General features: G+C 40.8%; 1 protein-coding gene across 10 annotated transcripts in view; it reads left to right on the top strand.

Annotated features, from left to right (window-relative positions):
• Positions 1-22987, top strand: part of SNCAIP (synuclein alpha interacting protein) — a 158553-nt gene that overhangs the window by 8907 nt on the left and 126659 nt on the right. The window contains exons 1-2 of one of the 10 annotated variants that reach the window (XM_054694488.1): positions 3563-4308; positions 4843-4937. The exons of 8 other annotated variants lie outside the window; for them this stretch is intronic. The gene's annotated coding sequence lies outside the window, so the exon portion shown is untranslated. Of the gene's footprint in view, positions 1-3562; positions 4309-4842; positions 4938-22987 lie in introns of those variants that run through there. One more of the 10 variants, XM_054694490.1, reaches the window with a different exon arrangement.

Raw genomic sequence — 22987 nt, 5'->3', positions numbered from 1 at the left:
CCCCCACCCCCCATAGAGTGTCTCTGGTTCATAGTTGTTTGTTGATTTCGATTTTTACTTTCTTATTGTTATTCTTTTTCCTGGTCTCTTATTTAAGTTTTCTAGATTCCGAAGCACTGGTTCTTAACCTGTTTTCAGCCTGAGAGCCTTGCAAGCATCTGAGGAAAGTGCTGCGCTCTATCCTCAGAGAAAAAAGAGATATACACACCTGCACACACACACACACACACTCTAACACACACAGTCACAATGTGTGCACACATGCATGTACCACTTTGCATCTGAGATAAGGAGTTTGAGGAGTCTGTGGAAGCCCATCCGTGGATTTCCTGGCACTCCATGACTCCAGGTTTCGAACCCTGTTTAAAAGCTGTAATCCAGGAAAAAATAACGGCCACTCTACAGAATTTGCCGTGCGTCACATGTGACTGTTGACTGCGTGTTTGCCGTGTGCCTGTCAATTTGAAAAGTGCATAAGCCGTCCAGTCCTCTCAGACTTGCATTATGAGCCTAGATTTTAAGCTGTGGAGAATGAGATTCAGAGAAAGAACTGTCTCCAGCTGCCAAGCGGTAAGAATGGAATTAAATGCAGACCCCAGAACTGCATCCTACGCCTTCACACTGCCTCCCAGTCCATCCTCCTTACCAAGGTGGGCATAGACCCATCGTGTCCCAGTGTCCCAGTGAAACTCAGGACCTTTGTTGGTCTCCACATCCTTTGTCGGTTGGCCTTCCCTGGGGGACGTCTGTCAGGGCGCTTTCTGCCTTGAGAGCCTCCTGCTGGGTCTCCAGCACAGGCGGAAAGGCGGCTCACTGTCCCCATCACCTGTCACTCTTGCTCATGCGGAACAGCTGACACCATGGGGGCCACACAGTAGGTCCACTTGCCCGGCCCTGGGCGAGCTCCTAGCTCATTCCTCGATGCCACAGCAGATACCTGACCTCAGAAATGAGCATGGATCCTGCCTCTGAGCCTTTCCCCAGACATCTGTGTTGGGCTCGCTGTGTGCCAGGCTCCGTGCTCCCAGCTGCGGTTGCAGCCATGAGCTGTATGAGTCTGTCTGGTCACAGATACAGCTCCTGAGCTGGTGGTCCCTGTAGCTAGCGCGTATCTAGCCACACAGGGGACTAGCAAATCATTTCAATGAACTTTTGATGAGCTCGGAAGCAGAAAGGGATTTTCCTGCCCTGTGTCCTTTCTTCGCAGCTTGAGAACGCCACTGGCAAACGTGTCTGCTTCTCTCACCCTTTCCTCCCTACGCCAGGACGTTGAGAATGCTTCAGGTTTCTGGAGCCGGCTCCATGGAGGCAGGGGCACGCCGGCCGGGCAGTGCCTCTCCATCCCCCTTTGCAGATGAGAAGGCAGCGTGACCAAATGGCTCACCACTGACGGGGTGAAGACAGGGCTAACTAGTTGGTCTGGTCCCCAGCGGAGCGGGGCTCACTGTCAACCACAGGCTGCTTCTAATTTATTCGTGATGTGATTATTGTCCTTGTTTTGGCTTTTATGTTGTGGTCTCTCTGCTGCAAATGAATCCCGCAGGCAAGCACTGCTCAGGAAGCAAACACACCCCAGCCTCTGCTCCCTCTCTGCGGCCCCCAGCTGGCCCAGCTCTCCCCAACACAGCCCCCCGGCTTTTCGCCGCCAAGTGTTGTGTTATGATGCTTTCGACCAGAGCTGGCTGGTAGAAATGGAAGAGCATCCAAGAGTAAGAGCCCAACAGGGCACTCCAAATATTCTAGTAGTCACATTAAGAAAAGTACAAGGAATTAATTTTAATTATAGGTTATATTTAATGCACAATATTTCCCCACTTAAGCATTAAAAAAAAAGCTATTTACCAGTTACCTTTTGTTCTTTTTTTAAAGATTTATTTATTTATTTTTATTTAAAGATTTATTTTTATTTTATTTATACAAGCACTGGGTACAGTCAGAAGCGTGGGAGGGTGAGAGAATTCACCAGAGTCAGAGCAGGATGCAGAACAGGCAGACTGACGAAGTACACTGCTGAGGGGAGCAGCGGGCGGCAGGAGAGGTCTGCGTGCCATGTGGGACCCTCGCTCAGTGGGCGGGGATCAAACCAGCGCTGCAGAGGCTGCGGGCAGCTTCACAACCCAGCACTCAACCGCTGCGCCACCTTTCGTTCTTTTTTAACACTCTGGAATGTGGTGTGTACATGATTCTTAATTCCGACTAGGCACACTTTCAGTCTCAGTCACCATGTGCAGACATGGCTCTAGCCTAAGAGGCTTGGACTCTAGGAGGCCCTGGGAAGCCCAAAGACAGAGTCAACAACCACCACCTCTGTCCCTCTCAGCACATAGCTGGCACCCTCACTGTGGCTCCCACAGGAGGTGTGTGTGCGGCTGTCTACGCTCTGAACACCAGGCCCTTGGTGGAGTTGGGGGGGATTGTGTTTTTTTGTCCCCAGAGTGGAGTATATATGGCCATCCAATACACACATCATTCATTAATGCGTGAGGGAGGGTTGTTTGTATCCTGAGGGGTTAAAGGGATTGGCATGGCTGGGGTGGGGGCTGGGTGGTGCTGGCCACTGCAGCCCTTGCTCCCACCTTCCAGTCCCAACTCTGTCCAGTGCCCCAGAACTGCATTTGAGTTGACAAAGTGAACAGGCAGCCTCTGCATACAAGAGGAATGAATGTTCTAGCCTAAATTGTGCTGCGCCTATACTTGGCTAGTTTTAGGTCTCACTTCCTCTGATATCGAATACTAGAGGAACTTCCACACAGCCTAGCTTATGTGACTCGTAATGATATCATTGAACCAGATTGGGGTGGGGGGGACAGGAGTGATCCAGCACCAAAACAAAAACTCCTCTGCTGAAGGAGCCTCCGACTGAGATTGCAGAAAAGGCCAACGGACGTCTAGAACATTAAATATACAACGAAGCAAGAGACGGCATGAGGGAGCTGTTAGTCGGCATGATGAGCTTTCTCTGTGTCTGTGGTTTTAGAGTTATCACTCGTCTTCCTGAAAGAATGGGAGATTTATATCCTGAGTCTATTTGCCTGTGCATATGCAGTGTCTAAATTCTGCAAGTGCTTCTCACCAGCGAATGTGCATATGCTTGTTTGTCTACCCCTCATGATAAATGTCACTTAAAATAATTGATACCACCCAGCCTCAACCACATGGCCAACTATATTCAGAGTTTGAAAATGGAAGAAAATATTAATGTTTGATCTGTGAAGTCATAGAAACATTTTAAGGAGGGATTTTTACCACCGAAGAGAGTCTGGTTACCCCAGACCCAATTACAGAGTGCACTGAAATAGAAAGTGGAAAGAGACCTGACCTTGGCTTTTCCAGTTTCAACCTGGAAAGCTCATTGACCTGCTGTGGGGATTTTCTCTCGCAGAGAGTGCACAGGGAAAAGTAAATCCTGCACTCATACACCACGTAGGAGGAGGATGAATGAAGTCTAGAAAGTGTTTTGAACAAGTCCTCAAAAAAAAAAAAAAAAACACTATTTGGAACTGTTTGAGGGCAAGGTAGCTTGCCAATATTTTTGCAAAGTAAATTCTAAAAAGTTAGAAAAAAAAAGTCATAGCATATATCATAGAGTAGATGACTAAACCCAAGCCATGTTTAAGTAATTTGACGATCGCCTTAATAAGTCAAGGATGGTTCAAGACAGACAAAGCTTTGCATCTGTTGGCTCCAGTTTGGGGAGTTCTGCTTTCATTTTAGTCTCTCAAAAAGAACCCGTGCCTCCCTGTGACTATAATAAACTCCTTCCAACATGACGGCTCTAGTGTGCTGTGTTGGTGTAATTGAAAACCTATAAAAAGGCTGAGAGCTACTTTTGAATTGGCTCGGTGAACTTGGACTGGATTTGTCAAAGTGGTGAAAGGTTTAAAGGAATTTTCATAAATGAGGTCTCCAAGCTGTGTTTTAACCATAGAATTCCAATGAACGCCAAGGCCTGTGAACTCAGGGAACAGCGCCTCCAAGAAGAACAGTCATATCAAGATGGAAATAAATGATTCATTTTCATTCCCTGAGTTCTGCAGACATAAGCACACTTAGCCTGATGATCATCATAATTTAGCAGCACTGTCGCGCACTAAAAATACAATTTAAAAGTCTAATCTTTAATTAAGTTGAGTACTCTCAGATTAACATGGTTACAAATCTTGGGCACTGGATAAAGCACAATGTTTACTCCTGTTGCTAGGAAACAGTAGAACGCCTTTGAGTTACACATTGATTTAGTAAGAAGAGCGATGTGTGATTCTCCCAGCACAGGACTTGATGGCTTCTTCTGTGGTTCTGTTTCATAATGTATGTAAATGCGTTTCATGTCACAGTCGTCCTGTGCACTTAGGGCTTTTGTTGGCAAGAGAAAGCTCAGCTGTGTGCACCTAAATAAACATTTGGAGGATATTTAAAAGACTGATTTTTACCTAGAGCTCTTGGATGAAATAAGCATCATCAACTGAGTATTTGGGTTCTTAATGAAATGAATTTTTCCATTTGTTAGAAATTTGCAAGAAACCCGATTATTCTTTAAAATATGGTTATCATGAGGCTAATTGATGTTTTTGCATTCTTGCCATTACTGTGAAACTGTCAAATTAGTATAGAAATTTGATCCAGGTTGATGGTTTTCCAAAATCATTAAAACTTGCATGTAGAAAATCAACTCTGCTATTCTTCCCCCAACCCTTCCCCTCCTTTTGGCAGACCTCACTGCATGACACATTGTACAATAGTTTTTAAAAATGCAAAGCTAATGCTTGCACAGCATGAAAGAGAGTAACTGTGCCAGCTCACTTGCCTTGTCCCTGAAAAAGGTTTCTATGCTGTTTCTGTCAGGATTGGGCATGAAAGAGTGACCTCCTCGAGCTCAACGGCAGAGCTAAGAAAACCCACAGAGACAAAACCTGTTTGATCTATTGAAGACAGGAAAGGTCTGTGTCTTCGGGCTGTATTTCAGCGCAAAGGTGCAAAGGCCCTTCCTAAGAGATGGGAGGAAAAGCATAATAATTGATGGTCTTGAGGCACAATATCAGGGTTAGGATGACTTGTGCCTATTACAGGATTTTTATCCCATATAGAATCTCAGAACAACCAGGGAAAAATAGGATCGTGACTGCCCTCCAGGACGAATGCCTGTGACATCTCCTGGTAATTAACATACTTTTAACTTCCCTCTGGACAATTACTGACTCATTCCTATAGAAAGACACTTGTTGATGTTGGTAAAATTGTTTTCTCAATCCTTGTAAGTAGCTAGCACAATTCCAGGAATGTACCATATGATCAATATATGTTGGCTGGATAAATGAACCCTACATTTCTTGTGAGTAAATATATTAAGACCCAATGCCCTTTCCATTGTAGTCCATAGAGGTTCAGGGCTTGCCTTCTCAGAAGATTTCACCCTGTTACGTGTTTTATCTGTACAAAGAACATTCCTTTGAGGCAGAGGGTACTGTCAAGTAGTCAAAATATCATATGATGGAAGGTTTCACTGCTCAACCATGACTTGGAAGAGCTGATGGAATAGTAAGAGGCCTACAGTCTGCTTTTATAGAACTTTTGATGAAGGAAATTTGAAGATTTGACATTAATAAGGTGAAGCTACAAAACCGGTATACATGTTCCAAGCTTCTTGAGAGGGTGGTATTTATTTCCAGTCTTCTCACTATCTCTCAGATACCCAACAGAATGTTGTCAGTGGTACTGGATAAAGATGTTGACTTAGAAGCAGAAACCATCCTGACTGTGAGCATGAACTTGAACTCAGAAGCACGACCTAACTCAGCCTCTTCCTGTAAATGATTTGGGGCAGCTTGCTGAAACTTTTGGTATTTTTTTGTTAGGTTTTTTTTTTTTTTTTTTTTTTTTGCAGAGAAGAACTGGAGTGTAGGCCAGAGGTTTGGGGAAAGAGGGATGAAAAGATTCACCAGAGACGAGTGGGGAGCAGACCAGGAGGATGTACTGAAATACACTGCTGAGGGGAGCAGCAGCGGATGAGACAGGAGAGGTCTGTGTGCCATGTGGGTCAGCTCCCTGCCCTGCTGGGATCGAACTCAGGTCATAGTGGTGATAGAGCTGAATCTTAACCCCTAGGCCACCAGGGAGGCCTGATGAAACTTTTGTCGTTGTTTCTTCGGTATTGATATTTTGGTGTTTCTTACTTCATTAACAAGCATTTATTGTTCACCTCATTTATTCAAGATAAGTTTTGGATGCTGGGGATGAAATGGAAATAGTGGCTATCAGATCCACTTGCTACCTTTCTCCATGTGTTCTGAGTGCTGAGATCTTTGGACTGAATCCACCTTGGGCTTCTGGTTGGGTTTAGCCAGTGGAAAGCACCAGCAGGGGCTGAGCAGGCAGGCTGCTTTCTGCTCCTCTTAACTGTGGCCTCTTCCCCCTCAGCATTGATGACAGCTCCCTGTAGTCTCATTAGCTCCAGGAACCACACCACCTCAGAGAGTTCCTCCAAACCCTGCCCACACCTTTGAAAAAGGTCTTTACCCTCAAATTGCACTTGCGTGTGCCACCTCTTTCCTGTTGGGTTGCGTGACACAGGTGGGTCCCTGTCTCAGAGGTCGTTGTAAGAATGACGTGATTTAGCTAGAATGTGAGACAATCATTGACTCTTAATCAGTATTTAATAAAGGTAATGTATTTTTTACAAAGTGTAGTGTTTGCTATGTCGATTGTGGTGGCGTTGTTCTACAAATTTAAAAAGGTGAGAAGAAAACAACTATCTTCTTGCCTGTTAACCATGGAAAAAGAGAGGTCAATGACTAAGGTCATATAATACTTCAGAGGCAGAACCAAAAAGCAAATTCAAGATTTTTGATCCCGTTTTGTGTATGGGGCATACAGTCATAAGGTATCCAGATGATTTAGTAAATTAAACTTCAAAGAATTTAGTATATTAAAACTTAACCCACTGGGGAGAATTGGGTAGGCCTACCATAATAAAACCTGATTTTGGCTACTAAAAACTAATTGGGTTCAATTGAGAACAACTCAGCATCTTCGATTGACTTATTGTATGAGCTGGAGCTAAGCATTTTCACATTTATGCCCTCTTGGTGGCTTCAAGACAGATGATGCTTAGGACTGAATTTCCAGTAGACTCTCGAGGGTAGATAACTATTTGCAATCAAAACTGAATAGGAGCTCAGCATTTAATGCTTGTGTAGGGTTTTTTTCTGGTCATACTCATTTTTTCCAACTTCTTTGTTAATGTTCTTGTGTCCCATAAAATATGTCTACTGTCATCTCATCTGTAACTTAAGTTCATTCATTAAACTTCGTCAAGAATGAACATGAGCAGGTCCCTGAAGAAATAGCAGTCAGCTGGAAAGCACGCCATTCTGTAACTTCGCTCCATCTGATAGTGAATTTGTCCTAGTTGTTGAAATCTCAAAACATATGGACGTATCGTCCAGTGCCTTGGAACAATTGTATAAATACTCTCTAACAAACTAGAAAGAAAGTAATTTCAGAGATGTCTCTTTTTCACAATTAAGTAGAGTCAAGGGAGAAATAGTAATTTGAAAGGCCTTTTGATAGCAGTCCAAATAAGGATTTATAGATTGTCCCTTCTGCACAGGAGCTGAGTAGGCAAAAACAAATACCCTGTTGCCAGAAAAGCTGATGCTTCTAGAAGGAATTACTGCCATTTGAACATTTGGATCTCTTTCTTTTTCTTTTCTTTAAAACCAACCCCATGTAGGGTTCCTCCCTTTTCTTTCTAATTAAAAATAAACGCCTTTTATATTTTGGATACCTAATAAATATAAACTTTCTCAACTGTCTGTCTCTCTTTCTCATCTTTGTATTATTCTTTCTGGAGAAAAAATTACACCAAAGTGCCATAATAACCCCCCAGTAGTTCCTAGGGAGCACTGCTGTTACTTTGTTCCAACCCACTGCTTCTATTTCAATTTCGTGTCTTTCATTTTTTTGCCTTGAGTGAAATACAGTGACATTTTCACTGAGAGAAACTAGTGTGCTCATAGTAATTATTTCTCTAAATGTTTACACTCTTTTTGTCATGTCAGTTGTGTCAACATGAATACCAGTAATGTGGGAATAAAATTAAATCCTTAGTGATCGTACCAAAAATATCACATTTTACCCAAGAAATTTCCGTGGCTGCTTGCCAAAAAGAAGTTGTCCTGGGTTCTTTAAAGCAAAGGAATTGATGGCGTTTGCAGGTGGAGGACTCTCCCTGCTTTTCCCAGTCTTTCTGCATTCAAACTCTGATAGCTTTTCTTGTACAGATGCTGTCTTTTCTAATGTAGAAGAATACATTGTATAGCTATAGCAGAAGTATAGCAGGAAGGGGTTGGGGACAATGAATTCCACTGGACTGGGGAGGAAGTTGGTCTTCTTATCGATGGCTTTCCAGGAACTGACATTACATTTAAAGTTAAAGGTCAAGTATGTCTTCATCAGGTAGAAAATTTAGCATAACTTGGGAAACTATTTTGATGTGACTTCAGAGTAAGATAATTGGTGTGAAGTGATGGGAGATAATGTTAAAAGGATGACTATGGAGAAAGGGCTCTCATACATGTTTTCAATGAGTGATATTAATAAATAATCCTGCATAGGTTCTGTGTCATACATTCTCAAGGCTTGTACAGTCACCTGTGTTGGTGACTTCCATATTTTTATCTCTAACCCTGGAGTAGAGGTCTTTATCTTCTGGTAACCTTCCTTTGGAGGCTTTACCAGTTCTCAGAAGATTCATGCCTCCAAAGTAAATTTGTCACCTTTGTCTCAAAATCATGGCTCTGTTTCAATTTCCTAGTTTACTGAATGGCCTCAGCTTTCTAGGAAATTATCCATTAACTCCGTTTTCTTGAAACCCTCCCCTCTCCATATCTTCCAACATCCAACCACTCAACAAGTCTGCCTTATTTAGGCAATTAACACTGTTGTCTCCTTTCTATCCCCATTTCTAGTTTGTTTATTCAGGCTGTTAGTGTTTTTTTTTTTGTTTTGATTACCACAGCAACTCTTAACCTAACTCTATCCCTTTCTCATCAGTGTACTGGTATGAAGCTGATCATTATAAAATTTCTTGTCTCAGTGATTATGCTCAGTACATCTTCAGAAGGTCCTCTCATAAACTCGCAATATAATCATTAAATTTTAACTCATGGCTAAAATTCAAATCCTTAGCATGACATCCAGGCCTTATGGTTTTGGCCCAGCCTGTCTGCCCCTCCTCATGGGTCTTGTGACTAATCCTTTTCCCTTTTCCAGACTTAGTAATGACTTGAAGCTCCAAGTAATTTCCAGTCTGTTAATCTCCTGGGAATTTTCCTGTTCTTGGTCTCAGCCTTCTTACTGGTTTGTCACCTCATTTTTCCTCACTTCTGTCTCCAGCTAAGTTGAGGTGAGGTGTTTCCACAATGGAGTAGTGATAGATTGTTGACTTTTCTCCACTAAACTTCAGATTCCTCATTGCCATGTGCCATGTCTTGTCAGCCATATTCCCAGGCAGTCTGGCACATAGTTGTAGCAAAAATAATAATGTTTACAAGGCCCTTATTATAGGCCAGGCAAGGTGATAACTTATTCACACACATTATCTCCTTTTAAGGGGAAAAACAAAGTCAAGCCATGCTTTGGAAAGGTAATGTTCACATAAAGTGAAGATTGGGCCAGAGGTCTGTTATAGGGACTCCAATCAAGGCAGTATTGGAAGGTAAGAATTTAACAGAGATCTATACTAAGGTAGAGGCAATAGAAATCAAGTGGAGTGAATTTATTGGAGTGATTCTTGGAGATACTGAATGGATAAATGGTTAGATAAATTATGGATGGATGGATGGATGGATGGATGGTTGGTTGGATGGATGGATGGCTTCATGGATGGATGGATACATGGAATGGAAGGATTGATATATGGATGTATGGATGTATGGGTGATGGATGGATGGATGGATGCATGCATGGATGCATGGATGGATAGATAAAGATCCCTAACTGTGTTCCTTAGAATTTACTTCCAAAACTTTATTAAACTTCTGAGTCTTATTAACTTTGGTGTGACAAGCTTATTAAGATTACAGTAGCAATTCTCTGTCACAGATACAAGAAGCAGCCTTGGTGGCAGTAGGATGAGAGAAAATAAAGTTAAGACCATACATATCACATGAGAGTAATGGCTTTTAAAAGAGAGATTTAAAGTTAAACATTTGTTTAAAGTGATTAAATTAGTCTCCTAATCTTTTGTTCCAACCACTATGGAAGTTATGTTGTATTGTGTATAATTCTTAAGTTATGTATATCAGTCAAAATTGAAGCTTCGAGTGGTGTCATCAAAAGCTCAGGGTTGTCAGCAGAGTCCGAGTGTCTAGTTCATTATAGTTTTTGCTTGGTGATTGACTAGCCGTAGGACATGGGGCAAATCACTTCACCACTAACATCGGGGTCCTCTGTGCTGGGGTGTTTCAACAGTTAAATGAAAAGAGAAAAAAGCATGTGCCATTTGGTATACTGGGGTGCAGGGAAATCTCCTCTAGGGCCTGGGTTCCCCCCTAGGTACAGCCTCATTCCTCAGCAGCAGTGGGGACACAGCAGGTGGAACTTCCACAGATGCCTCCAACTGGCTTTCCTAATGTCCTGTAGCTATGTCCTCAAGGAGAAATTTTGTCTTGTTTTTACAGTGGTGTATACTAAAGCTCATGTCAAGTAACTTGAGGTCTATTTGGGAGCAACCTCTGTGCATGATGTGGTTTTCCCACACAGTTTCTGAAAATAAAAATGGCTGAGATGATTCAGTGTTAGTTGTGAACGATCATGGAATGTGCGTGTGTTAAAATAGGGTCCCTAGTTAATTCCTATTTAGTGGGAGTTCTCACATTCACTGTTTTGGGGGGTGTAAAAATGGAAGATTTTATTTACATACTAATCTAGTTTGGATTTTATTTTAAGTTGCATCACTTTTTATTGTGGTGATATTGGTTTACAACACTGTACATGATTTACGGGCAGAACTCCTACCATTTCAGATGTGTTTTTGGTTTTGAATGTTGGTTAAGCAGTGCCTTTTATTATTCATCATTTTTGCTGTAAAATCAAGCATATTAATAGGAAGGAAGCCTTAAATATGCTGTTTTCCGAAAGCTCAGAAGATAACATTGGTCCTAGATATTTCTTTTTTTTTTTTTTTAAGATTTATTTATTTATTTATACCAGCCCTGGGTACAGTCAGAAGTGTAGGAGGGTGAGAGAATTCACCAGAGCCAGAGTGGGGAGCAGAGCAGGCAGACTGATGAAATACACTGCTGAGGGGAGCAGTGGGCACATCAGGGGAGGTCTGTGCACCATGGGGGACCCTCGCCGGGGGGCTGGGAATCAAACAGGCACTGCAGAGGTTGCAGACAGCTTTGCAGCCCAGCACTCAACTGCTGCGCCACCGGGGAGGCCCATGTCCTAAATATTTCAAGGTAAAGGTATTATGTCATTAAGTAGAAGGACCTGAAAATCAAGAGATATTTGTTGGTTTCATGACTGCTTAAGCAATGATGAAATGAACGAGAAGCATCTTGTAGTACTGACCTCCTGAGATTCTTCGCACTGCTCTTTTGGCTTGGCCTTCTGTGGCCTCTTTGAGGGATACAAACTTAACACATTTGGTGTTTCCTCTTAACCCCCAGTCACCCTCTGTTGCTCTACCTGTGTCATTTTTTCTACCACAGCATTTACCCTCTTAACAGAGCTTACGTGTGTTTGCTTGCTTACCGCCTGTCTCCTCTCCAGCCCCAGGTAAGGCCATCTGTGCGAGACTTTCCTTGTTCTCTAGTTCCCAAAACCAGCACAAAGTCCTGGTCCATAGCAGAAAGTTAGTAAAAAAAAAAAATTGAATAAATAAGTATATATATACAACCCTATATAAATGGGTTGTTTGTCATCAAGAGAATGTGTTTTTGTAAACATTGTTTACTGAATATAATGCAGTGCTCGGTCACTGGAAACACAAAACAAACTTGAAAAATACAAAGAAATATCAACAGAACATATAAAATCAGTCTCCAGCTCTGAGCCAACAATTTCACAAACATTTGGGTGTGTTACCCCTTTTATATATATATTTTTTTATATATATATTTATATATACACACACACACATCTGTATGTATATATATTAAATATTTGATAGTATTATGCTGTATTATTATGTTATTTTGTATCCAGCATTTTTTCACTCAGTATTGTATCATCAGCATCTTTATATTTACAAAAGTTTTTATAAAGATGTCTATTAAAATGATGGAGTGAAAGTACATTTCTCCCCCACCTTCCTAACAACAACAAAAATAATGAAAAACAGAAGAAAATCCACATATAATAAAACAAGTCACTAGCAACAACCCCAGAGCACAGACCTTGAGCGACACCTTGCCAGAGCTGTAATGTTTGGACAGAGGTGAGGGCAGACGTAAGAACCTACACTTATCTCACCATTTTGGACCTTGAGAAAGACACAGTTTCTCCAAATTAAGTGCATGGCTGTGAAAGACCTCTCCAGTGTTTCCTGAATGACGTGACAGGACCGAAAGTCCTAGATGGACTGCGGGGGAAGTTGGCAGTGACCCATCCTGATGGCATTTTCATTTTCTTCTCCCTTGCCTGCCAGCTCCAGGAGCCTGCCGGAAATGAAGTGTTGGAAAGGAGGGAACCCGGGCAGCTTGCAAGGGCAGGCACACTAGAGCAAACCGCACAGGAGAGTGGACAGAAAAGAAAGACTTTGGGAAGAGCTGGCAGGCTTTTAGGACCATGCATTCCTTATTTCATACTCAGAACATTCTGAGACACCAAGTAGTATTTGGTGAAGTAAAAGAATGAAGACTTTCTCCCCAGCCTATTTAGCCTATTTGGGAGAGAGATATGGCCACGAGGGAGAAAACCCATTAAGATTAGAACTAAGAATGAAATAGCTGAGCTTGTACAAACTTTGTGTAGTTTACAGAAAGAGGTTAGCACAAAGATAGGAGCCATAAATCAAAGATTAAGCAACATGGCACAAAAGGGCATATGTTTCTGTAATTGCAAAATGAGCTTTGCAGCAAAAGGTGAACTGAGCTTTTGAGATCTCTGGAATGTCACTGTTTATTTATGAGCCAAGATAAAACTCATTTTTAGATAAATTACTAAATTGAAATACTATAATACGTACCATTCAAGCGCTGTTATGGTTAAAATATGTGATTATAAAAATGTCACGTTGTTGGTTAGGTATTTTCTGAGTTCTATCTACTCAGTTTATTGGCTCCCGCTAGGTTTTACTACTGCCTGCCTTGCATAGCCAACACACAACAGCTACTGTAAGCTAGTTCTGGTCTTTTCTACCTCATCCAGCCTTCAAGAATCTCAGGGACTCTTAAACCAGGGCTGATATGGTTGATGGTGATATTAGAGGAAGCAGAAATGTAGACATTTTGCTGGCAGAGACCATACTTACGTACAGAAAAGCAGTAGAGTCATCGAAATTCAACTTTATATTTAAGTTACCTTTTGGCAAGAGAGAACTTGTCTTTATAACCTTACAAAGTTTGCTTCATATTTTTGTCATCTATTTATAAGCACATTCTAAAATGTATTATCCAACTCTATCTCCACTCTACCCCTGTAATTTAAATTCTAACTAGAGACTAATTAGAATTTTTTTCAATATTTTTGGTACTACTATCAAATCTTGGATTTCTATGAGCTTTCCAATATTTAAATTGTAAGTTGCTTTTGGAGGAACTGAGTTGTCAATGTCTAGACAGGTGCGTGGCTTGATAGGGTTTTATAGTATCACAGGTGAATAGTCTCTACGTTGTCCATCAGGTTCATATTTAATTTGAAGCATTACATGTTGCATACTAGTCGTTCTACCATTTCCCTTGGGTGCTCAAACCATTGTGGTTTGTGTCTGTCAAACTTAACCCAGAAAAAGCTTAATCCAGAAAGAGTAACCAGTGAAGACCGCTTCACAGAAGCATTCCTGCATTTTGTGTGTCTTGCAGATTATGATTGAAATCAACTGTTAACTTAGTAAATTGCATTTTACATGTTCTCACAGTTCAGGCACAGGGGCTGAAATGTTTGGAGACAGAAGACAGAAAGTCAGAAATAATGGCGGAATGGAATATCGGCTGTTGTGGCTATGGAAGAGGTGGCGGCCACAAGAAAGAGTTGAATGGTACGGGAGACTGAGTTTTGAAGGAGAAGAGAAGTGAATCAAGACAATGAGTCAGGCAACAGAGTGAGAGGATGCCTAGGTGGCTGGCATCCTCCAAAGAGCTTATAAGAAGCACTCAAGGGAAATGGAAATAGAATGGCAAACTAATAGTAGCTAAGACTTATAAACCATGTGTAGGCACTGCCCTAAATGCTTTATGTACGTTAACTAATGTAATCTTCATGATTACTCACTAAGTTAGGAATCCTTAACATTGCCACTATACAGAACCAAAAAAATGAAGCATTGAAACTTTTAAAGTGACTTGTCCAACACACATTTAACAAGAGACCCACCTGAGATTTAACCAGAAACTTCAGTTCTAAGCTTGCACTCTTGATCATGATACCATTTGTCTCTTTTAGACATGGGTGAGAAATCAGTGATTTGTCAGCATTTAATATTTGAAAGAATGCGTTGGCAGTCAGATCTTTGTCCAAGGGCAACACCTGACTTAGGTAATATTCAGGGGAGTTGGCAGAGAGATGTTGGTAAACGAGGCACACAAGTTCCTGTTGGTGGAGATCAGGTAGTAAAATTGAGGAAGGGAAATGGGGCAAATTAGAGAAAATATCTGAACACCAAATATTTGAACACCAAAACCTGTGAATTTATATTAGAGAAGTGATTTCTTTTAAAAGGTCTATAATGGAAAATGATCTTACTAGAAAACATGCTAATATTGTACAACTTTGTGGAATTTTTAGCTTAAATAATATATGAAATATTTTATCATCACCAGCATATAACTGAATAAACCACTGATAATTGGTAATCTGTGGATCATTCCTTTAATTTAGGCCTCATGGACCAGAGTGTTGTCTATCCCATAGGTATAGATTGGGTGGTTATAGTTTTAGAAAGTTATTAAATTGCAAGAGATATTATTAAATTATTGTAGATTGACTAGAAGAGATTTTTTAATGCATTTGAAAAAGTTCCTTTCCTTTTGACAACTAACAGTTGAAAGGGTAGGAGAAAGACTTTTAGGCAACGGTAAATATGTATTTTCAAGCATTTTTCCCTGTTACCTTTTTCTTGGCAGCATAAATACTGTATAATCTTACTTTAAATAAAACCCAAACATAATGTGTTAGCATTCATATTTAGTGGAATATAGTTGTTAGGAGGAAAAAAACAAGTTTTATAGAAAATTTTGAATTGAACAACTACCAAGGACCCAAAGGATTGGGCACTTCTTTTACCATATAAAAAGGTTTTGTTTCTGACAATGTCAAAATAACTCCTCAGTTTGATGAACCATTCAATTCTGTGATCAAATAAGCAAAACTAGTCATTTAGCTAAATTAGTCATTTTTCCCTTTCATCTTCCTCTACCAAAAGTACCTAAGTGTAAGATGTAGTATATATACATAATGGAATACTACTCAGCTGTAAAAAAGATGAAATCCTGTCATTTGCAACAATGCGGGTGAACCTAGAGGGTATTATTCTTCATGAAATAAGTTGACAGATAAATACAAACATTGTATGATTTCACTCATGTGATAGATAAAAAAACAAAACAAATGAAGAGAGTAAACAACAGGAAAACCAAACTTTTAGACTGTAAGAATGAAACAGTTAACCAGAGAGAAGAGGGAGTGGGTAAATTGGGCAAAAGGATTAAACTACATGGTGATAGATGGAAACTAGAATTCTGGTTGGGAACGTCAGGTAGTATATACTGATGTTGATTTAAAAGACGGTATACCTGAGGGCCTCCCCTGGTGGTGCAGGTGGTTGAGCGCCGTGCTGTGAGGCTGTCTGCAGCCTCTGCAGCACCGGTTCTATCCCAGCCAGCCAGCGAGGGTCCCAAATGGTGTGTCAGACCTCTCCTGTCTCGCCCGCTGCTCCCCTCAGCAGTGTATTTCATCAGTCTGCCTGTTCTGTTCCCCGCTCTGTCTCTGGTGGATCCTCTCACCCTCCTGCGCATCTGGCCTGTACCCCAGTTCTTGTATAAATAAATAATCTTTAAAAAAAAAAAGGTGGTATACCTGAAAACAATATTATGATATGAACTATCATTACTTCCATAAAAAATACCCATGATGGTTGCCAAGAAGGCAGACACAGCAGCATGTATTTGCCTTTGGCAGAGGCTTCTCTGGACTCTTAACTGTTCTATTTCAGACTGAGTGGGGAACAGACTCAGTGCAGGAAATTTGTTAGAAAGTGCACCAGTGGGAGAAAGAAAGCAAGCAGGAATGGACAGAAAATGAGCTCTGAGGCAGCCTCACCAAAGTGACCTGGGTCATCTCACAGCAAGGCAGGCTCTGCAACATGGACCTAGTTGGGGGAAGGCAGCGTGGCCTGTTTAACACCGTGTTCACCGGGCCCTAGACAAAGGTGGCCCCTGGAACGTGGTGCTCTAGCCAGGGCAGTTCTCAGAGTAGTGGAAGTGGAGGACTTTCAGACACAGCTGCCTGCAGCTGAAATTCACTAGAATTCTAGTTGAAAGTAGATCTGGGTAGCACACAACAGTACACTCTAGAAACTCACTACAATATTTGAAATTTGAAGAAGGAAATGGAGATTATCAAAAATAGTATATACAGGGCCTCCCTGGTGGCGCAGGGGTTAAAGACACAGTGCTACCAAGCTATCGCCTGCACTGCAGCACGAGTTCGAGCCCCAGCCAGGGAGCTGACCCACATGGTGCAGCCGACCTCTCCTGTGTTGCCTGCTGTTCCCCTCAGCAGTGTATTTCAGTAGATGTGCCTATTCTGCTCCCCACTCTTTCTGGTGAATCCTCTCACCACTCTGCACCTTTGGTCTATACCCCAGTTCTTGTATGCATAAATAAATCCTTAAAAAATAGTATATACATTTTATTGTGGACACTTGTTATAGTCTTAAGACAAAAGTCTTATTTTACCAAGAAAATTCAGTTAAGGTTAATTTTGCTATCCAAATAAGGCCTATTTGCATGAAAAAGTGGAAGATGTCATAAGTTTTTTTACAAGCTGGTTACCAAAACAAAATGTGTGTGTGTGCTCAGGAGTATGTGTGTGTCTGTGTGTGTGTGTTTAAATGACCCTACATCATAATCATTTTATTTATGAAGAGGCCCTGAAACCAGTAGAAAGAAAGCATTTCAGTGGCTCCCAAGAAAATTAGAAGTGTAAGTGAGTATATTGAAGATGTTGAAATGAATTTAATCTTCCTCTAAATCAGACTGACTTCCTACAGGTGTCTGATTTGATCAGAGTGCTGAGCGATGTGTGCTTCCATGGGGTTCTGTGGGCTGCGAGAATATGGTTGACTGGCTGAGGCCCCCAGATGAGTCACCTTACAAATGACACATTTCCAGACCTCTGTGAGAGTAGCTTCCTCTTGTTTGGTTTTGAGAGCATAAATGAAGTAGACAGGATTCTCTTATTTATTCTAGTAGGGTACTGCTTGTGTCAGATAATTGAGGAGGACTTTAAGACATTTTTCATATTTTCATAGAGTATTTCATCTTCTGTAGTAACCAAGAACAATAAGGACAGTCATTGTAATATTTTCAGTTGCACATATTCTTTGACATAATGAAGTAAATAACGACCTTGGTCTGAATTTTTTTTATCTTTCCTCAAGCAACTATTACTGCATTCATGTCTTTGTTTCCAACTCAACTCTTAATTTAATAGAGGATTTCAAGAACAGTGGGATAGAGCAGATATTTCTGCATGATTGATTAATGCAGTGTCCTATATATATTGTATAACTCTCCATTATAAATTATTTGGGACTTTAGTATTAAAAACAGATGGTAATATGTTTGCTTTTTGAAATGCAGAAAGAAGGACATTGGTGTATAAAACAGATTTTAATGATCAGCTTAAAAACATACACTCACAATTTATCACTATTAATCTAACATCTATAACCTGGATTATCATTATATGCATTCAGTCAAGACTGACTAAGAGTTTATTATTTCTTATTGTTCTGGGCATTAAAATTGTCACAAAATGACAGTAACACCATCTGCTATCAATGTATACATACATTGCTATGCTGACACTGATGGTTGAAAAAGGTATGAATGAGCAGCAAATTAAAGATGCCTTTGAGTTCTCTTTTTCTATAGTGAAGTCAGAAATCAAGTACTAATGTAATATCTGGAGAATTCATGTATACTCTACAATGATTTAATAAAGACTTTCAGCTCTCAACATTACTTTACATTCCCAAGGTATTTGCAGCAGATTTTGTGTTATTTGAGTGTGTTGGTCCAAGTCTTCAAGGGAATGCTCATTGTTAAAATCTTTTATGAGCTAAACATTAAAGTGTTTAGCCTCATGCCTCTGTTTCTAGGCCCAGGATGTTAAAGTCATAGGTGTAGAGAGCCAGGAAGGTGCTTGAGCCCTGGGAGGGGGGCTTGGGTATGATGCCTCCAGAAGTGGTGGAAACCTACCAATTGTACCGTGTAGGCCTGGTCTGGAGGAGTCAGCTGGATTTGCCATCATTTGGAAAGGTAGTGCTGGTTTCTCCTCATCTGATTTTCATGGGAAGATAAAAATTTGGATGTTTTTTGTAAAATGCCTTATTTTTAGAGTACTTGAGTGGGCCAAATCAATCCCTTTTGTGGGCTACATGGGGCCCAAAGACCTCTGATATTCACATTCTCATCCAAGTCAATGGGAAACAGAGTCCTGGGTTGTCTTCCATTCTGTATACATGGGATGCCAATTAGTTTGAGCAGGAAACTATCTTAGCAGAATCACAAAGACAGAATCAAAATCAGCTTTGGATGGGTTCAGATTTTCTTTTTCAAGTTTTAAAAATACAGTGAGCCTCCAGTGTTCTCATTTAAGCCATGCCTGTGTACTTTTTAGTGAAAAAAACAAAAAAAGGGGGGGGGGTGTTGGAATCCTGTTTCCTTTGGAATATTGTTTTTTTATTATTGATTGGTCTGAACTTGAATACCGAATCTCCTCTCTCCCATTTATATCTCAGAATGACATTTCCTGTCTTGATTCAAGCTTTTATCTGATCATCTGTCTGTCCGATGTCTTTGATATGTTTTTATAACATTTTTAACAGAAAATGTAATTGCTATTTATGGAACGCAAACTGGTCCGCTCTGAAGGGTCTCTTGTGATTTCTCAAGTTGTTTTCACGTTCGACTGATACTGGCTTCTAGAACAGAAGTCTGGGAACTAGCAATGAATATTAGTCCACTGAATATAGGTTTCTTTCCTTTCCAAGTCAGTCTTCAGGGCCAGAGAGAAAAGATGAATAAGAATGGAAAAAAGATGTGTGTAGCTGAGCTGGAGGTTAATTATATTAATTTCAGACTCAACCCAGCTTGAAGACAATATAATAATCTATAAAAAATGGAATGCCATCAAGGAGCCAAATTACTATTACCTTTTTCTTTTTTGGAGCACAATATGTTATAGTAATCAGGAGCTCATAAATTGCCTTTACAAGCAGTTTAGAAAAAGACACTGAATGAAGCTCGCTACGAATTGGAAACTTCGGGGAGATACTTTTCCCTTTTGCACCTGAGGTATTTTTTCCATGTATCGAGTTTCATTTTGGTCACTCAGTGGAGGATGTGGGAATTCTGCTGTGCCTCTCCACCACATAATGGATGAAGAGTGTGAACATACAATTGAGTTATTTTATTTATTTTTTTTGAAAGATTTATGTATTTATTTATTTATTTATTTATACAAGCACTGGGTACAGTCAGAAGCTCCGGAGGGTGAGAGGATTCACCAGAGCCAGAGTGGGGAACAGAACAGGCAAACTGATGAAATACACTGCTGAGGGGAGCAGCGGTGGTGGCAGAAGAGGTCTGTGCCCCATGTGGGACCCTCACCGGTGGCCAGGGATTGAACCGGCGCTGCAGAGGCTGCGGGCAGCTTCACAGTCCAGCATTTAACTGCTGCACCACCAGGGGAGGCCCCAATTGAGTTATTTTAAATATGGAGAGGCGAAGTGTAAAAATACTCTGTACTTATTATATTTTTTTTATTGTATATGTGAACACAGAGCCACCATGTTTCCCCTTCACTTAAACAGAGTTTCCTGGTAAGAATTAAGTGGGTGATTAGAATGAAAACAAGTGGAAGGGGTGGTAAGGAAGCTTTCCAAAATAAACCTTTTTTGTGCCTTACCAAGAAAGCTTTGATGACTTTCCTTCACCAGGAAATACTAAGAATCATCAGGAAGAGACCAGTGTGCACTGATGACACCTTGAAGCAAAGGAATGTTTTTCAGAGTATTTACTGCAGCCTTAAAAATAATGTAGAAAGTTCATCTTAAAGTAGTCAGCTTTTGGGCCTCCCCTGGTGGCGCAGTGGAGCCTGGGCTGCGAAGCTGCCCACAGCCTCTGCAGCGCCAGTTTGATCCCCGACCGCCGACGAGGGTCCCATATGGCGCGTGGACCTCTCCTGCCGCCCGCTGCTCCCCTCAGCAGTGTACTTCGGTCCTTCTGCCTGCTCTGCTCCCCGCTCTGGCTCTGGTGAATTCTCTCACCCTCCCGCGCTTCCGACTGTACCCAGTGCTTGTATAAATAAATAAATCTTAAAAAAAAAAAAAGTAGTCAGCTTTGTTAAATTGTGTATCGTAGTCTCAATAGGTACTGTTACTTTGTCCTGCAAACATAGTCACTTCAGTGACCTCTTTTGTGAAATATGTGAACACATTTAATTATTTAAAAGAAGCACATGATCCTGCAATTACATGGAAATTTTAAAGTAGATTTCACTACCTCGTCACCTGTGTCTAGAAAATTTATTAGGCACTTGCTGAGGGTGAGGTATATGTTTATTAAGCTGATTTTCAAGCTGCTTACATGCGAGTTTTCATAAATTAGCTTTAGTACCTTAGAATTTACACTTAAGCAGTGATTAGACATTCATAAATTGAATCAAGTGTTCACGGACTAAGAGGAAGAAAATGTTGCTTGTTTTTCTTTTCTGCAGTAACGTGGATGGAGCTAGAAGGAATTATGCTCAGTGGAATAAGCCAGAAGGAAAAAGAAAAATATCGGATGGTTTCACTTACAGCAGGAATATAGGGGAACCTATATTATAGGAACCTGTAAAAAAATAATAACAGTACAAAACACAAGAAAGCAAAACCGGACAATTATAAATCAGAGACATCCTACATGGGGCAGGAGGGAGAGGGATCAGAGGGAGGGAGGGAGGAGCACAGGGGACTGAGGTGATGGTGCGCGGGTGCCTTGGGGAAGGAAACTCTGTGGGGACTACACCTGAGGGGGTGGGGGGAACAAATATTGTTTAAAAATGAAAAATGATGTAAAAAATTTAAAAATTTATATAAAAAATATATAAACCCAAATATGAAAAAAAAATGTTTTTTAATGCACTATGGGCTCACCACCCCCGCCCATCCTTTTACCCCCAAGAGCCTGCTTTATCATAAGGAAGGACTTACTTAAAGTTCGACTCCCTTTAATGCCAGCAATGTCTACTTTATGTCTTGCCTAACCAATAAGGATAATCAGCATCTTGTCTCTCTTAAAATTGACAGGTAGAATTTTTTTTAAGATTTATTTATTTATGCATACAAGAGCTGGGGTGTAGGCCAGAGGTGAAGAAGGTCGGCAGGTGAGAGGATTCACCAGAGACAGAGTGGAGAGCAGAACAGGCAGATCTACTGAAATACACTGCAGAGGGGAGCAGAGGGTGAGACAGGAGGTCTTTTGCACCATGTGGGTAGCCAGAGATTTTGCACCATGTGGGTAGCCAATCTCTCCCTGGCCAGAGATTAAACTCCTACTGCAGTGGCTGCAGATAGCTTCATAGTGCTGAGATTTAACCCCTTGAGTCACCAGGGAGGACCCAGGAAATACTTTAATGTGTTGAAAGGCAAGTATACAGAGCTTACAGGTTGAACAGTCTCAATTCGCTGGTCTCAGGAAAGGTTTTGAAACTTAAGTTGTTTTCTGTTGTTAGGGTAATGCATTGTGTTCTGTTAAATGAATCGGTGACATTAGTATTTTCTAGCTAAAACTTAAAAATCTGAGCTACCTTTACCAAAAGGAACAATATAATTCCCAGCTTGGTAAGCCTATCTACTGCTTAGGATATTAAAAAGGGAAGGCATACAAAAACTTGGATTTAGCCTTTTAGAAATTAATGCAGTCCCAGGCTTTAAATGATGTCTGCCTCAATTCAGACAAATGTAATAACCTTGTTTTATGCTTTTATTTGGGAATTGGTAAGATTGCCCATTCCTCTTATCACTGTTTAAAATGGTTTAATTGCTATATGTGAATAATAGCAAAAATTAAAACAAGCTGCAGTTCACATAACAGATAATTTTCACAGTGTTGTGTAAAAGAGAGCAGAAATAAAAGCATGAGTATGCTATGATAAATAGAAACATAAATAAACTAAACTGTTGAAAACCCTCAGTCCCTCCTCAGAAGAGCTTCTGTCTCTTGGGATTCGGTAGGAAACTACATTGTCTCTGGGCAGGCTCCGCCATTTGAAATCCACCCCTGATATCTTAGAAATGCTGAATAACAGGAGATACTTGGGGTGTGGTGGGTGTAACCAGCACTTAACAACAATACCCCATCCTGAATTTAGCTGCTTCCAAAATGCTTTATCGCTCATAAATTTGCTTCTTGATTATGTCATAGAACCAAAAGTTAAAGGATTGTAACGTGAACTTTAAGATAGTGTCTCTAGTAAGCTTAGATAACATAAGCTTTTTGTCTTCAAATCATCGCTCTAGGAGAGTGGAACTAACATTTCCGTGGATGGTGAA

The sequence above is a fragment of the Talpa occidentalis genome, unplaced genomic scaffold, assembly GCF_014898055.3.
Source record: "Talpa occidentalis isolate TD23 unplaced genomic scaffold, MPIMG_talOcc4v2.1 talOcc4.13, whole genome shotgun sequence".
Taxonomy (NCBI): Eukaryota; Metazoa; Chordata; class Mammalia; order Eulipotyphla; family Talpidae; genus Talpa; species Talpa occidentalis.
Note: the sequence above shows the minus strand (reverse complement) of the source record. Positions and strands in the feature narration are given on the sequence as shown.